The sequence below is a fragment of the Sinohyriopsis cumingii genome, chromosome 11 (assembly GCF_028554795.1).
Source record: "Sinohyriopsis cumingii isolate HCF-2022 chromosome 11, ASM2855479v2, whole genome shotgun sequence".
Lineage (NCBI taxonomy): Eukaryota > Metazoa > Mollusca > Bivalvia > Unionida > Unionidae > Sinohyriopsis > Sinohyriopsis cumingii.
Genome location: NC_142971.1, coordinates 110,440,433 through 110,455,211, shown reverse-complemented (window position 1 = coordinate 110,455,211; position 14,779 = coordinate 110,440,433). Strand labels below are relative to the sequence as shown.

General features: G+C 34.3%; 1 protein-coding gene across 1 annotated transcript in view; it reads left to right on the top strand.

Annotated features, from left to right (window-relative positions):
- LOC149789284 (ribitol-5-phosphate xylosyltransferase 1-like) overlaps positions 1-14,779 on the top strand; it is a 135,697-nt gene that overhangs the window by 712 nt on the left and 120,206 nt on the right. The window lies entirely within an intron of this gene.

Genomic DNA, 14,779 nt, shown 5'->3' with positions numbered 1-14,779 from the left:
TATATACATTGATCTAAAATCACAATTTAATAAATAACAATTGCAGTATTAAACTGTAGTTATAATTTATTTATGGTAAATTTTCATGGCATTTAAAAAATAAAATTAGTGACACAAAAAATTATTCAGATGATTATTTTGAGCAATATTTTAAAGTTCATGAAGTAGAGGTAACTGTTAAAATGTGGAATTGGAGAGAAAAGGAACTGGCACGGAGTTGAGTCACAATAAATACTTATGACTACGTTGTATGAATGGAAGAGAAACTGGAGATCGATTCTCAGTTCTTCATTATGCCAATATTCATATTCTATTTAACCACCAAAAAAAAGACATTGGTAATTTTCTTTTCTTCCAAATTCTACACAATGGTGTTCCTTTTACCTCTTGTTTTCCAGTACTAAATATGAAAATTTTAATATGAATACCAGTCATTCTAAAATATGACAGCTTTCATATATGAATACCAGTAATGTGTTATATGTTTATTATCAAAAAAAAATTGTAAATTTGTACATGTATAAAAATTATTATGGATATACCCATTGTATTCACACTTGCATTAATATATGTATGTTTTGACTGATATATATATGTAATGTATTATGGCTATATGACTTTAAAAGAGCACAGCAGAAACTAAACATTATAAGTAATTAACTGATAGGAGTAACCTGATTAGAGTCTTATAATTGCAAGTAATTAAAAATACTTAATAAACTACAGCTCAATTTTTTTTATTTGATTATCTGAAAGTTTTATATAAAATTGCAACAAACAAATTTCTAAAATACTTTGAAATAACCCCTGTAGCATGTACATAGGACCAAATTCACAAGTGACTTACTACCACACTGTTTGTCATAATTTTACTGCTGCTGATAAAACAATACTGTAACTATTCATAGTCAACACACAGAAGGATTTAAGCTCTTGAACTGCTCTGGTGGCCTAGTGGTTAGAGCATCTGCCTCAGATGTGGGAGGTTGTACATTCGACCCCTGGGTGAGTCATACCAAAGACTTACAAAATGGTACTAACAGCTGCCTCGCTTGGCGCTCAGCATGATGCCCCAGTATTAGACATCACTATAAGCTGTCACACTGCAGACATCATAGCGATATGACTGAAAAATTGTTAAAGCTACGTTAAAAATCCAAATCACACCCACACACTGAAGCATTTAAGTTGATATACAACTGAATTAGACCATTCTTTCCAACTGAATTGACACAACCTGGAACATGTATATTGTGCTACTGAGTGCATCTATTGTTAGAAAGAGGGATTTTCTTAATATAACCTTGCACTTTCTAGCTTTGTTACAACAATCCATTGATATGACTGCAAATGTATGGTTTTATTATTTGCCTGCATACTAGTAGTAATGACATGCATCGGTTCAATAGTATTTGCTTCACTATCTTTTTCATATTTTCACAAATATGAAGATGTCAGAAAATAACAGTTTTTTCCCTCAAATTCCTTAATATATTTTTCCATATGTTTCATACCGACATAATTAAATATTCAGGGTAAATCCTCTATCACATAATAATTAGACTTGGTTTTCGTTGAAATATGTATTTTCCCTAACCTATTTGCCCATTTATTTACGAAAACAGACAATCAAATGAAGTGATATTCATAGACACAGCTGTTTCTGCCATTACAGGTTCAGTCATGGTTTCAAACTTATTTTTTAAAGAAAATATGCAAACTGTTGACATCTTTATTTTAAAAAGTAAATTAAATTTGAAAGTTCTCTTCACCGATTATAGCTATAAATTTTTTTTTACCGTTTACATATTGATGTTTACATTTTAAAACAGAACTTGGTATATTTTCATCATCAAATAGTACAGTAGGCATAACTTAAGGAAATCAAGCAGTAATATCTTTTAGGGGAAAGGGTTATGGTCACAGTTAGATATTAAAATGCACACTTGTGAATGTACAAGAGTTGGTGTAATTGGTATCAACACCTAATAAATACGGTTTGCCTTGGGCTACAACACACCACAGAACTTCCTGGCAACATCAAGGAAGCATCTCAAAAGTTATAAACTATTTTCAGTCTTTGTACACTTGAAAATTCACAGGGCAAAGTTGTTTTCACTTTCCTAACAGAAAAAGGTAAAGTTTGCAATTTTCAGGCAACTTAGTAGCCCACTTTGCCTGGTAGCACAACCCCTGGTTGACTAAACTAAATAAGGGGGGAGTGTGTTCCCCAAACACAATTTCATGGTTTAAGTATCATACAGTGAAAAACTTCTTGACTCTGGGGGAGTAGAAAGTGTTCTCCTGTTATAAATCGACCAAAGGACATTTGAGAGAACCAGAAACGAAAGAGAGGGAATTCTTGGATGATTAAAAAGTGAGGGCTTAGGAAATAAAATGAAAATAGCTCCATACCTGTACTGCATAGTGGAAAAGAGTGCAGTCTACAACAAAGATGGTTGATGATCCGAAGAGGCTGTTGGAAGATATAGAAGGAAAAGAAGTATGCAGTGCTAGTCTGTCTGCAACAGTGATTTGGAAAAGACTGGAAGCAACCAGGTGATGCTGATATGCAAGCTATTTGAAGTCAGTCACTCGATTATATGATGAAATTTGTTTTATGGGTGTAGCAGAATGGCTTATTGAATTTCGCATTAATTTTTGCAACTCTATTTCCAAGGGAAAATGAATCATTCAAATGTCATATTTAATATCATTTTGTTTATGTAATTGATTAAATTGTTATATTTTACATATGAGGCTCATGTTATCCTATTCTATTTCTCTTATCAGATCTCAATTATTCCATCTATTAATGTCATATTTTATATTATTATTTACTTGATCTGGTCAATAACTCTATTGTCAGTCATCTCCTAGATAACGATCAACAAAACACCATAAGGAGTGGGGATCTCACATTATCACACCTCTGACAGTCTAAAATTGAAAGTACATTACACAACAATAGTTGTACTTAAAATTTTGTAATAAACTTGGTATAATGACTGATATTACATTTGTATAATCTGACTTCTTGATAATTTAAAAAAAAATTGTGCATTTTTTAACTCAGTTTATGTCATACTGTTGTCATTTTATACATAGCCACTTTCCTTGAAGTGTTATGGTTCTTGCTGTCATCTGTGACCTTTAAATAAACCTCATTCATGTGTGTTTTATTTATGAATATATTCACATACCTTTTATCATTATTTTTGTTTTTAAAAAACGAACCATAATGTATTTGAAAACCAGCTGTATGTGAACATATATTTTCAGTTAGTTTAAATAATAGGTTTTATGTATTTTGAAAACTGTTGTCAGTTGTTTCTTCTGAATATGTTGTGGAAATTCATGTCATATGTGCAAAATATGGATAGTTAACCTTTCTATTGTGAATAAATTTAGATCTAGTAATGTCTGTCTTTTACATATGAAAGTGTACCAAGTGTAATGAGGTTGCCATTTGGAGGAAAAAAGTTAACCTTGATCACCGGCGCCCTCGTACATTTGTGTATTTTGCTACGTAAACCATAATTGTCTGGTGGGTGGGGTGCTCTTGTTAATAATGCGAATAGAATTACCAGTATTGTAGGGTCCTTGCAGTATTGTTTAAATTGCATGTTTTTTTTTTCTAATTGAAGTGAAAAATTATTGTCCAAGAATACTGTGGTTGTTATTTGAGATTTGTTTTGAGGTATTTTAAAGTTAATAATGATACACAAGTTGTCAAAAAATATCATTAAAAAAATTTCGTAAATCTTCTCTGTGCCATTAATTGCCCTGAGTAACCCCACCACCCATCCCCAGCAGTTGCAGGGGTTACATGGATGATTCAGATACCAGATTCCATGTTACATTATGTCCATACAATGGATGGGCACTTGCAGCTAACTTTCACTCAGACATTCTTTACTCAAGATTACAAGAACACAATCCAATTATGTTTGCTTTTGAGCTGTTTATTCAAGGACCATGAGACAGGCCACAGATAAACTAGCATTATAAATGGTGTGCTGATTTGATCAGGGCATTCTAAAGTGTGAGCCTGTTAAGGTGTACCAGCTGCATTTATTGGGACTGACCTGTGTGACTGGACCATACCTACTAGAGTAGTTTACTAGCACCGTAAACTATAGTTAGAAGCCAATGGCTTTATATTAACACATTATTAAAATCTGCAAATTTCTTTTACCTTAGGACCAGAATTACCCAGAAATATGGCTGTTTCTTGGGAAGATAGAAACTGCATTGTTAAAATAGTTGTGCGACAGTAAATTATTTTCATTTTGTTTATTATATTTTAAAGTAGTGGACTTCAGAGTTCAAGCTAAGTCAACACAGCAGTGTAAAAAAAAATATTAGTGTTATCAAGTAGATGGCTGACACATTACAATTTGGGAATGTGTATTTTTGAGCAGCAGCTGATAAGGTCATCTCTTATTTCACAACGTCTTTTATTTCACAACGTTTCAGGTAATGGAAAATAGAGATAAGAAAATATATAATTCAATGAAAACAAAGTCTAAATATTATGATCCAATGACATTATTTGTATTTGAGTAACATCAGCAGTAGTTTTAAAGTCTACAGGGATTTACAAATCCATGCTCAATTCATGGGACTAGCTCAGATTTAATTTGGACAAGCTCAAGTTTCCAAAGCAAAGTACTAGCCCTTGGGCAAATCAAAAAATGGAGAGAGAGGTTGTGTTACATTTGTGTACTATGTTCTGCAAGTTTTATTCCCTGCCATCTCACTACATTAAATATGGCATAAAATACGCTAGTTCAGGAAATCCTATGGGAGAAATACCCCAAATTTTAAATGCTTCATTTTCACATCAAATTAATTATGGATTAATGATCTAGTATCCTAAAGCTAATAAAATAACAGTTGGAAGTTAACTGTCAGTTTTCCTTTCAAAATATTGCTTGTCAGATTAGTGCAGCAATTTCCTTGTAACCCACATAATAAAACCGATAAGTTAGGCATATAACTAATGATTTTTTTAATTATCTGGAGAATAATTAGCATAAATCTATTACCACTACATGATAAATAAAAGGAGCATATGTATGGTTATTATGTATATAATCCCATAATCCACCAATGATAACTTCAAACATTACATTAGGAATTTGCAAATATTCTCATGTGAAATATTTTCTTAGTATTTTTTAAGATGTTAGTGACCATTTGCAGTTAGCGCAAAACAATAAAAGGTACATCATTGTTTCATGTTCCATTAAATTGGTATTAAAACTTTATTAGGTAGAAAATGGAACTTGTGTAACAAGAACAGACAAAAAATTTATTTCTCTATTTAAAATTCATAAAATAAACGGGAGCAGCTGCACCATATTTATTGATAATATTTTGTATTCAGCTCCTTCTGTCTTGAAAAATATGGCCACCAGTGGTAATTCTGAATCCGATGTAATCTGAAAACAGAAATATTTTATATACAATGTATTAATTATTTAAAATGTCGGGTCAGTAATGTATTAGTACTTGTATGTACTTTCAAATATTGATATTACAGGTATTCAGTATTTATATTTTGTTGCATTATTTTCATTTGCCATATATAATACTGATTCTTGATGCACCTCTTGGCTTTTGTGTATGCTCAGTGGCATACCAACTTGCTTAGGGTGTCTTCTAAACTAAGCACATGGTGCCAAAGGTTTGGTTCTTATTGTTGATATGCTGCTGCTGTTGTTATAAAGTCTTTTGACAGTACTCAATGTAAATGCTGCTGTTGTTATAAAGTCTTTTGACAGTACTCGATGTAAATGATGCTGTTGTTATAAAGTCTTTTGACAGTACTCGATGTAAATGATGCTGTTGTTATAAAGTCTTTTGACAGTACTCGATGTAAATGATGCTGTTATAAAGTCTTTTGACAGTACTCAGTGTAAATGCTGCTGTTGTTATAAAGTCTCTTGACAGTACTCAGTGTAAATGCTGCTGTTATAAAGTCTTTTGACAGTACTCAATGTAAATGCTGCTCTTGTTATAAAGTCTTTTGACAGTACTCAATGTAAATGCTGCTGTTGTTATAAAGTCTTTTGACAGTACTCGATGTAAATGATGCTGTTATAAAGTCTCTTGACAGTACTCAATGTAAATGATGCTGTTATAACGTCTTTTGACTGTGCTCAATGTAAATGCTGATGTTTTATAAAGTCTCTTGACAGTACTCAATGTAAATGATGCTGTTGTAAAGTCTTTTGACAGTACTCAATGTAAATGCTGCTGTTGTTATAAAGTCTTTTGACAGTACTCAATGTAAATGCTGCTGTTATAAAGTCTTTTGACAGTGCTCAATGTAAATGCTGCTGTTATAAAGTCTCTTGACAGTACTCAATGTAAATGATGCTGTTATAGTCTTTTGACAGTACTCAATGTAAATGCTGATGTTGTTATAAAGTCTTTTGACAGTGCTCAATGTAAATGCTGCTGTTGTTATAAAGTCTCTTGACAGTGCTCAATGTAAATACTGCTGTTATAAAGTCTCTTGACAGTACTCAGTGTAAATGCTGCTACTGCTATAGTCTTTTGACAGTACTCAATGTAAATGCTGCTATTGCTATACAGTCTCTTGACAGTACTCAATGTAAATTCTAACAAAATCTGATTTTAAGCAAAGCAGTGCTCTATTTAATGTAATTTATTGATGTGCAGCATAGGTATATTGTTTTATGCCTACGGTGAAGGGACATTATCCATCATAATTCCAACCTTTTGTTGCTGGCTCATTCATTCATGTGTCTTCTTACATGCAGAACTGATGAACATATGAGTAAAATCACACATGCAAACAGGTAAACATATGTATAAAAATCACACACATGCAAACAGGTGAATGTTTGAAAATCACACACATGCAAATAGACTAATATATGTGTAAAAATCACACAAATGCAAATATGCTAATATAAGTGTAAAAACCACACACATACAAATAGACTAATATGTGTAAAAATCACACACATACAAATAGACTAATATGTGTAAAAATCACACACATGCAAATAGACTAATATATGTGTAAAAATCACACATGCAGACTAACATTAGATCAGTCAAAGAAAATATAATACACGTGATTAATACAATGGACACATTAAATCGTATTGGTGCCAAAGTCAACATCATCAGTTTTAGTATGTACAGTGGTGGGATTTGTAGTGGTTTCATTTGTAGAAATCGTACCAAACAATCATCTAATTGCATGAATGTTGCCCATACCCTTGTAAAGCCCAACCTATCACTACTTAAATACATACATTTCGTATTTAGCATGTCTCCCTTCCTACCCTTTTATCTGCAAATGGTGGATGGTAGGACTTCCCCTCTTCCATCCCCAACCCCCACAATGTTAAGCTCTTTGATTTTTAATTGACCATAGGGAAGAGGATAGATCACTCAGCCTGTTAACCCCTAAGATTCATGCAGTATCTGGCAAAGAAATTTATTTCATTTTCAGTGCTATGTTTATTAGAAATGATTTTTCAGTATTCTTAAATATATAAAATTACCAAGTTGCATAAATTATACTGCAGTATTTATATTTGTATTTCTAGTTCCTATGGTGATAACCATTATGTTTTATTTCATTAAATCACTTTTAAAGCTGCTTCAGAACAAATTGATGAAAAAAGAAAGCTCTAGAAAATATTAATTTATTTAGTGTACAGTCTTTATAATTTTAACAGATTATGTTGATGCTGCCTTTGAGGAAAATGAATTAAAAATGTATAACAAAATCATAAACAGTTACTGTTTAAAAGTATCCTGTTGTGCATATAACAGTTTTAAAGTTCTACTCTGTTCATGGGATGAAATTTGGATTAGTGATGTATGTTGATGTAAACTTGTAAAAAAATTATGCTTAATGTATTTGAAGATTGTTACATATATCTATATTTTTTGTAATGCCAGTTACATGATTTTGTTTGCTTTTTGTAATTTTTATTTCTGGCTCTAAATTGTACAGAATATCTTAAGTTAGATTTTGCCAACATGACCTGAGTCTGTTAAGAGCATAATATATCTATAAATAGATGCTTACATATGTGTTGACAATTACTAATAATAAGACTTCATGGCATCTTTTGATTCATTTCTCATGAGCTGATAAGGTTTGGACGGATCTAGAAGAGTTTATTAACTTCCCATTGGCTGGGCTAGGTCACATGAATAGGTGACTTTGAGACAAATTTAGTAATGAGATCGGTCATGTGGGGTATTTTGTGAAATATAGTCGTAATAGTGTATATATGGAGTATATTGATCAGTCAGATTCATTCCAATTTCGGAGTCCTCCTCATTTTTCGTTTGCTTGCTTTAAGTCTGCAGACATGATTATGTTGTGCTTAGATTGTATTCAGAAGGAAAACTTTGTTTGCACAGTTCAGTGGAAATAGAAAGTGCTAATTTCTTGGACTATTATTATTCTGGAACTGTTGTGAATTAATCAAGGGACAACACCAGTTTGACAACATCATGATTCTTGGATGACCAGCACATTTCTAGTTGTGATATTTTTATTGGAACTTTTCATTCTTTTGGACTTTCATAGAACTTCATCAGGATCATTTAGGATTTACTTCATAATACTTTGGGGGCCCCAAGTGGCCGAGTGGTCTAAAGCACTCTCCATTACGGATCATTGCCATCTCACTTCTGTTTGCATGGGTTTGAGTCTCGGATTCAGCCAATGTGGGTATGTGAGAAAGCTTGCCAGTAACTTCTCAAGGGTCGGTGGTTCTTTCCGGGGATTTCTCTGTTTCTTCTTCCACCATTAATACTGGCCACCATGTATAGCCTATCGTGTGCTGAAAAATGGCATTAAACCCAACAACAACAACAATCATAATACTTTAAGTTCCTCATATTTTCATTTATAACTTTGATAAGTAAATTATTTGTTAAGTTTTACAAAACTTGTTGGTTTTGTTACTTTTTGTTACAATCTGTGACCATAGAGTCATGACAGAAATTGGGTGCTCATCTGGGATAAAATTTTCAGAAATATTTCAGAAAAGTTAAGTTGTTTTGACATTTTAATTTATTTTATTTCTGAAATTTTTCTATCTCAGGTCTATTGATTTTACATAGTGATACCAACAAACTTTCACAATGTTATTTTAAGTTCTACCTAGGAAAGGAATGGTTTGAGATTCCAACTTGCCAGACAATATGATCTTTCAGCTGGGTAGTGGTACAGGTTCATTGGATCTGTATGGAATGGAATAAGACAATAATAGTGTGATGATATTACAGCCTCACTGGGTGGAAGTCTTCCTCGATGAAGTCAATCGCCAGGGTGGAATGGCTCCAAGATGAGCTCAATGACCATGTGCTCAGGGCCAGGGTGTGCCACGCTGTATCAGTGGATTTTGGCTGTGGTCATCCAGTCTGGAGAGGGATGGGCTCTGCCAGGCTGTATCTTGCCCGTGACACACCACAATAAGACAACAAACGATTCTTCCATACTGGATCGGTCGCAGTCCAGGTCAAATAATGACTGCTGGTGCCCCCACTACCAAGATCCATGGGAGAGACAACATCATCATCGGTACATGGAACGTTAAAGCACTGAGGGCTGTGGGAAAGTTAAAAGAACTTGCACATGAGTTGGAGAGGTACAACTGGAGCATTATTGGTCTCTGCAAAGTGTGGTGGAAAAACTTTGGCGAATTAACAATAGACGAACATCATTATGGGTTGCTGCCCAGTCTCAAGCAGGCTCATTACCATCCACCTGAGGGCGACTCCCTTCAGCATCACAATCATACAGGCCTATGCACCCACATCTAACTATGATGACAACGAACTGGAGAATTTTTACAACCAACTGCAAGATTGACATTCACCCAAGAAGGACATTCTGTTTGTACAAGGAGACTGAAATACAAAGATGGGAGTTGATTCACAGACAAACTGGCAAAGCACATGTGGACCCTTCTGCAATGCAGAAACAAATGAAAGAGGACTCTGGCTCTTGGAGTTCGCTGCCTACAACAATCTTGTGCTAGCCAACACATTTGGCATTACGAAGCATCTAGAAGATGGACATGGCACAGTCCAAATGGACAACATCACAACCAGATTGACTACATCTTTGTGAAAAGATGATTCAGCACAGGACTGAATATCACCAAAACATGAAGTTTTCCAGGAGCAGATAATGGGAGTGACCATGATTTATTAGTGACAATGTTTTGCCTCCAAATGATCAAAAAGCTTAACTAACCAAGAATCAGATTTGACCTTGAAAATTTTAAAGATACAAAAGTTGCAGAAGCCTTCCAAGCAATGGTAGGTGGTAAGTTTGCACCTTTGATAACCCTGGACAGCCAAGACAACAACCTCGAGTCCTTATCAACCACATTCAACACAGTTGTGACTAGCACAGCTAGCGAGATCATTAGCAAATATCGTCTAACAAAGAAACCTTGGGTCACAAACAGATAACCTTGAACTATGCAACAAAAGGAGAGAACTCAGAAAGGGAAAAAGAGATCATACAGTAGCTAGAAAATACAGACAGATCATGACGAGGAAAAGCATGAAAAAAGCAAAGGAATCCTGGATAGAAAGACAATGCTGCATTGAAGACACTCTGAGCAGAAATGATAGCAAAATGCCATATCAACTGGTGAAAGATCTCACAACCCATAAACAAGGGAAAACTACCACCATCCAAGACAAATCAGGAAAATGCCCCACAGAAGATCAAGACATCATCAAGCAATGGACAGAATACTACTCAGAATTGTACAATCATTAGACCCAAAAAGATAAAGCAGTACTAAATTACCCTCAGGCAGAAGAAACTGATGATAACCCCATTCTTCATGAAGAAGTAGAAATTGCAGTTAGGTCACTAAAGAAAGGAAAGTCAGCTGACATTGACAACATACCAGCAGAGATCATTCAGTCAGGAGGAGAAGAGATAGGCATACAGCCTAATGGGCAACTCTGAGGAAGTACAACATCAGCTTGAACCTGGTGCAGGTTGTTGAGCATCTCTATGACAAAGCCATCAGTGCTGTCCTCATCAATGGCAGCAGAGGAGATTGGTTTCAAGCAACAGTTGGAGTCAGAAGACAGGGATGTATGCTGTCACCTACACTCTTCAACATTTTCCTGGAAAGGATCATGGAGGGTGCCTTGCATGACCAGAAGGGGACTGTCAGAACAATCACCAACCTTCACTTCACAGATGATATTGATGGTTTAGCAGTAGATGAAAAAGAACTGGCTGACTTGGTTGAGCACATCAGCACAACCTCCACAGTATATGGTATGGAGATTAACGCACACAAAAAACTGATAACAAACAACATTAATGCATAAATAAAGTTAAGTGGACAGAAGCTGGAAAGAGTCACAAGGTTCAAGTACTTGAGGTCCGTTATCACAGATGAGGGCTACAAACCAGAACTACTTTGCATGATTGCCCAGACAACAGCAGCAATAACAAGGTTGAGACCAATATGGAAAGATACCAACATTGTTTTTGGTTCCAAAAAAAGGCTGATGTGCTCAATTGTCATATCCATCTTTCTGTATGCTTGTGAAACCTGGACACACATCAGATCTACAAAGAAGGATTCAAACCTTCTACACGAGATGCTACCATAAGATCTTGGGCATCTCATACATTGACCATGTGACCAACGTAGAAGCCCACAACAGCATCCAATGAGCCTTCATATCCTATGAAGATCTCTTGATCACTTTAAAAAAGCATAAACTGAAGTGGTATGGTCATGTCTCAAGATCATCTGAACTGGCAAAAACAATCTTGCAAGACACAGTGCAAGGGTGCAGAAGAAGAGACAGACAGAAAAAGAGGTGGGAAGACAATACTGAGGCGTGGACAGGCATGGGATTTGGAGATTCACAAAGGGCAGTAGAGAACACGGAAAGATGATGAAAATTGTGGTGTCCCAATGACCTCTTGGGTTAAGGGTTTGATGATGATGATCTTTCAAAGGCAAAGTCTTCTTTGATAAAACAAGAAATAAAAAATATTTTGCGTCAGTATTTCTTAGAAAAGAATATTTTTAATAAAAGTGCTTTGGGTTTGATTAGTAAGTCTATCTGGCTGTAACTTGCAAGCTACATGTATTGGATTTTGAAATTAAAATGGAAGAATGAAATTTAAGAAAACTTGAGCTTCAAATGCAAATGTAGGAAAAAGAGAGAGAGAGATGCAATTGTAGGAAAAATGAAAAGATAAAAATTCAGGAAAAAGAAAGAAAGGTAAATGCAGGAAAAAGGAAGAAAGAGACAGATAAAAGAAGAAAGAGATATGCAAAATGAAAGGGAATTTCAAATTAGATTAAAAGGATTAGAACTGGCAAGTGAAAAGCACTGCACTCATGAAAGTTCAGCTTTTGATGTTACAGAAAATATTAGAGAATTTAAAATGGCCAAGAGAGCACTGGACTGTCTTATTACAGAGTGTTCTTATTGGCAAAGCTTGTTATTACAGAGTGTGCTGATTATGATTCAGTCAGGGAATTTGTCTTAAAGGCTTACGAGTTGGTACCCAATACATTGAAAGAGGTTTTGGAATTGCAGAAAAGCAAAAGACCAAATGTATGTCTAATTTGCAGGCGAAAAAGTGTGACAGTTTAATAGATAAAGTGCATTTAAAAAGATTAATAAAGATTACAACAAAGTTACATAACTCATATTATATTAAGAGTTCAAGTCCTGCATCTGTTTTGGCATTAAAATTTACCTTGATGAACACAAGATGAGTACTTTAGAAACTTTTTACTTTAAAGAGTACATTTCCAAACTTTCAAATAATGCATTATCATGGGTTTATAATACTTCCTAAGAAGAAAAAATACATACAACAAAGCTAGAAGTTAGGAGGTTCTCGACCCTTATTCTAGATGAATTCATTTTTACATAAGTTTGTCAATTTCTATTTTCTTATTTGTTTCTCTTAAAATTATCAACAAGAAATGCATTTCTATAAATGTTTGTGCCAAAAAAACATGGTAATTACTATTGTGTCTTGGTTCAGTTGATCATGCAGGCAACCACAAACATTTATCCATTCAAGATTTGTCTAACATTCGAACTCCTCAATTTAGACAATCTGTGTTTGATAATAATTGACTGCTAGAATTACAAAGCCTTCATTGACTCCTTTTCACTATTATCTATCAAAATAATCAGTGAACCGTTGCAAAATTTGTAAATATTTATGCATACTGATTTATTGTAATAACAGTCAGTTTGTCTGAGAAAAATGGCAGACATAAATGATGCCTGGAGGTGTGTTTAATTTACACTTGCTGATTGAGTAATCAAATCCTGATTGACAAGTGACAAATGGTCATTTTGACCATGACTGCATATTGGCATTCAACCAACCAAAAACTGCTTCTAGTATCCACTCCTTCAGGAAGATGTTTTAATCCATTTTGGTCTTTGACTTTGATAGCAAAAATAATCCTTCTCAAGTGCAATTTATTGTTTTGGAATTTAATATTTATTGGTAACATGTTGAAATTTATTCCCAATATTTTCCAAGGATAATTTTACACAATTCTTTCAAAAAGGAACTATAGACTTTTAAGACAAACAGTAATATAAAACCTGACTAAGCCCATTGTTTTCACCTACTGGAAACTTGAGTCTAGCCTGGCTTATGTTAAAATTACAGACTGATCATGGTTAAAAGAAATTCATTTTCCCCATCAACTATTTATATGTGTAGTTCTATACAGCAATATTACTATTTTTTGTTGAAGCTCAATATAAGGATCATTCCGGCATCTGTGTTCATAACCAGATTTGTATATATATATATATTTGTCCATCCTGATATTCGATTTAGGTCATTAATAACATTTGTAAGATTAAGACCAGTGTTCCATTTTTATATATAACCAAAATAAAAGATAGACTTGACAAAAAGGATTCTCATGTCTTTATCATTTTTGCGGTACCTTATTTACCATTTTTACTGTACCTTATTTACCATGTTGACAGTACCTTATTTACCATATTGACTGTACCTTATTTGCCATGTTGACAGTGCCTTATTTACCATTTTTTTCAGTACCTTACTTTCCACATTGACAGTGCCTTTTTTACCAGGTTTACAGTACCTTATTGGCCAGGTTTACAGTACCTTATTTACTACAATGACAGTTCCTTATCTACCATGTTTACAGTGCCCTGTTTTCCATATTTACAGTGCTTTAATTACCATGTTACAATACCTTGTTGACCATGTTTAGTGCCTTATTTGCCATACTTAAAGTACCTTATTTCTTATGTTTACAGTACCTTATCTATGATGTTGACAATACCTTTTTTACTATAAGGTACCATATTTACCACATTGATGTGCCTTATTGTTTACAGTACCTTATTTACCATGTTGTGTGTAATTTGGATTTTTAACGTAGTTTTAATAATTTTTCAGTTATATTGCTACGATGTCTGCAGTGTGGCAGTTCATAGTGATGTCTAGCACTGGGGCATCATGCCGCAGACATGTAGCATGATGTCCCACCCAGTCACATTATCCTGACACCAGGCCGACCAGTCCTAACAATAACCTCTTAATGCTGAGTGCCAAGTGAGGTAGCTGTTAGTACCATTTTTGTAAGTCTTTGGTATGACTCGGCTGGGGATCTAACCCATGACCTCTGTTTACTATGTTATCAGTACCTTATTTACTACGTTCACAGTAACATATTTACCATGTTTGATGTGCCTTATT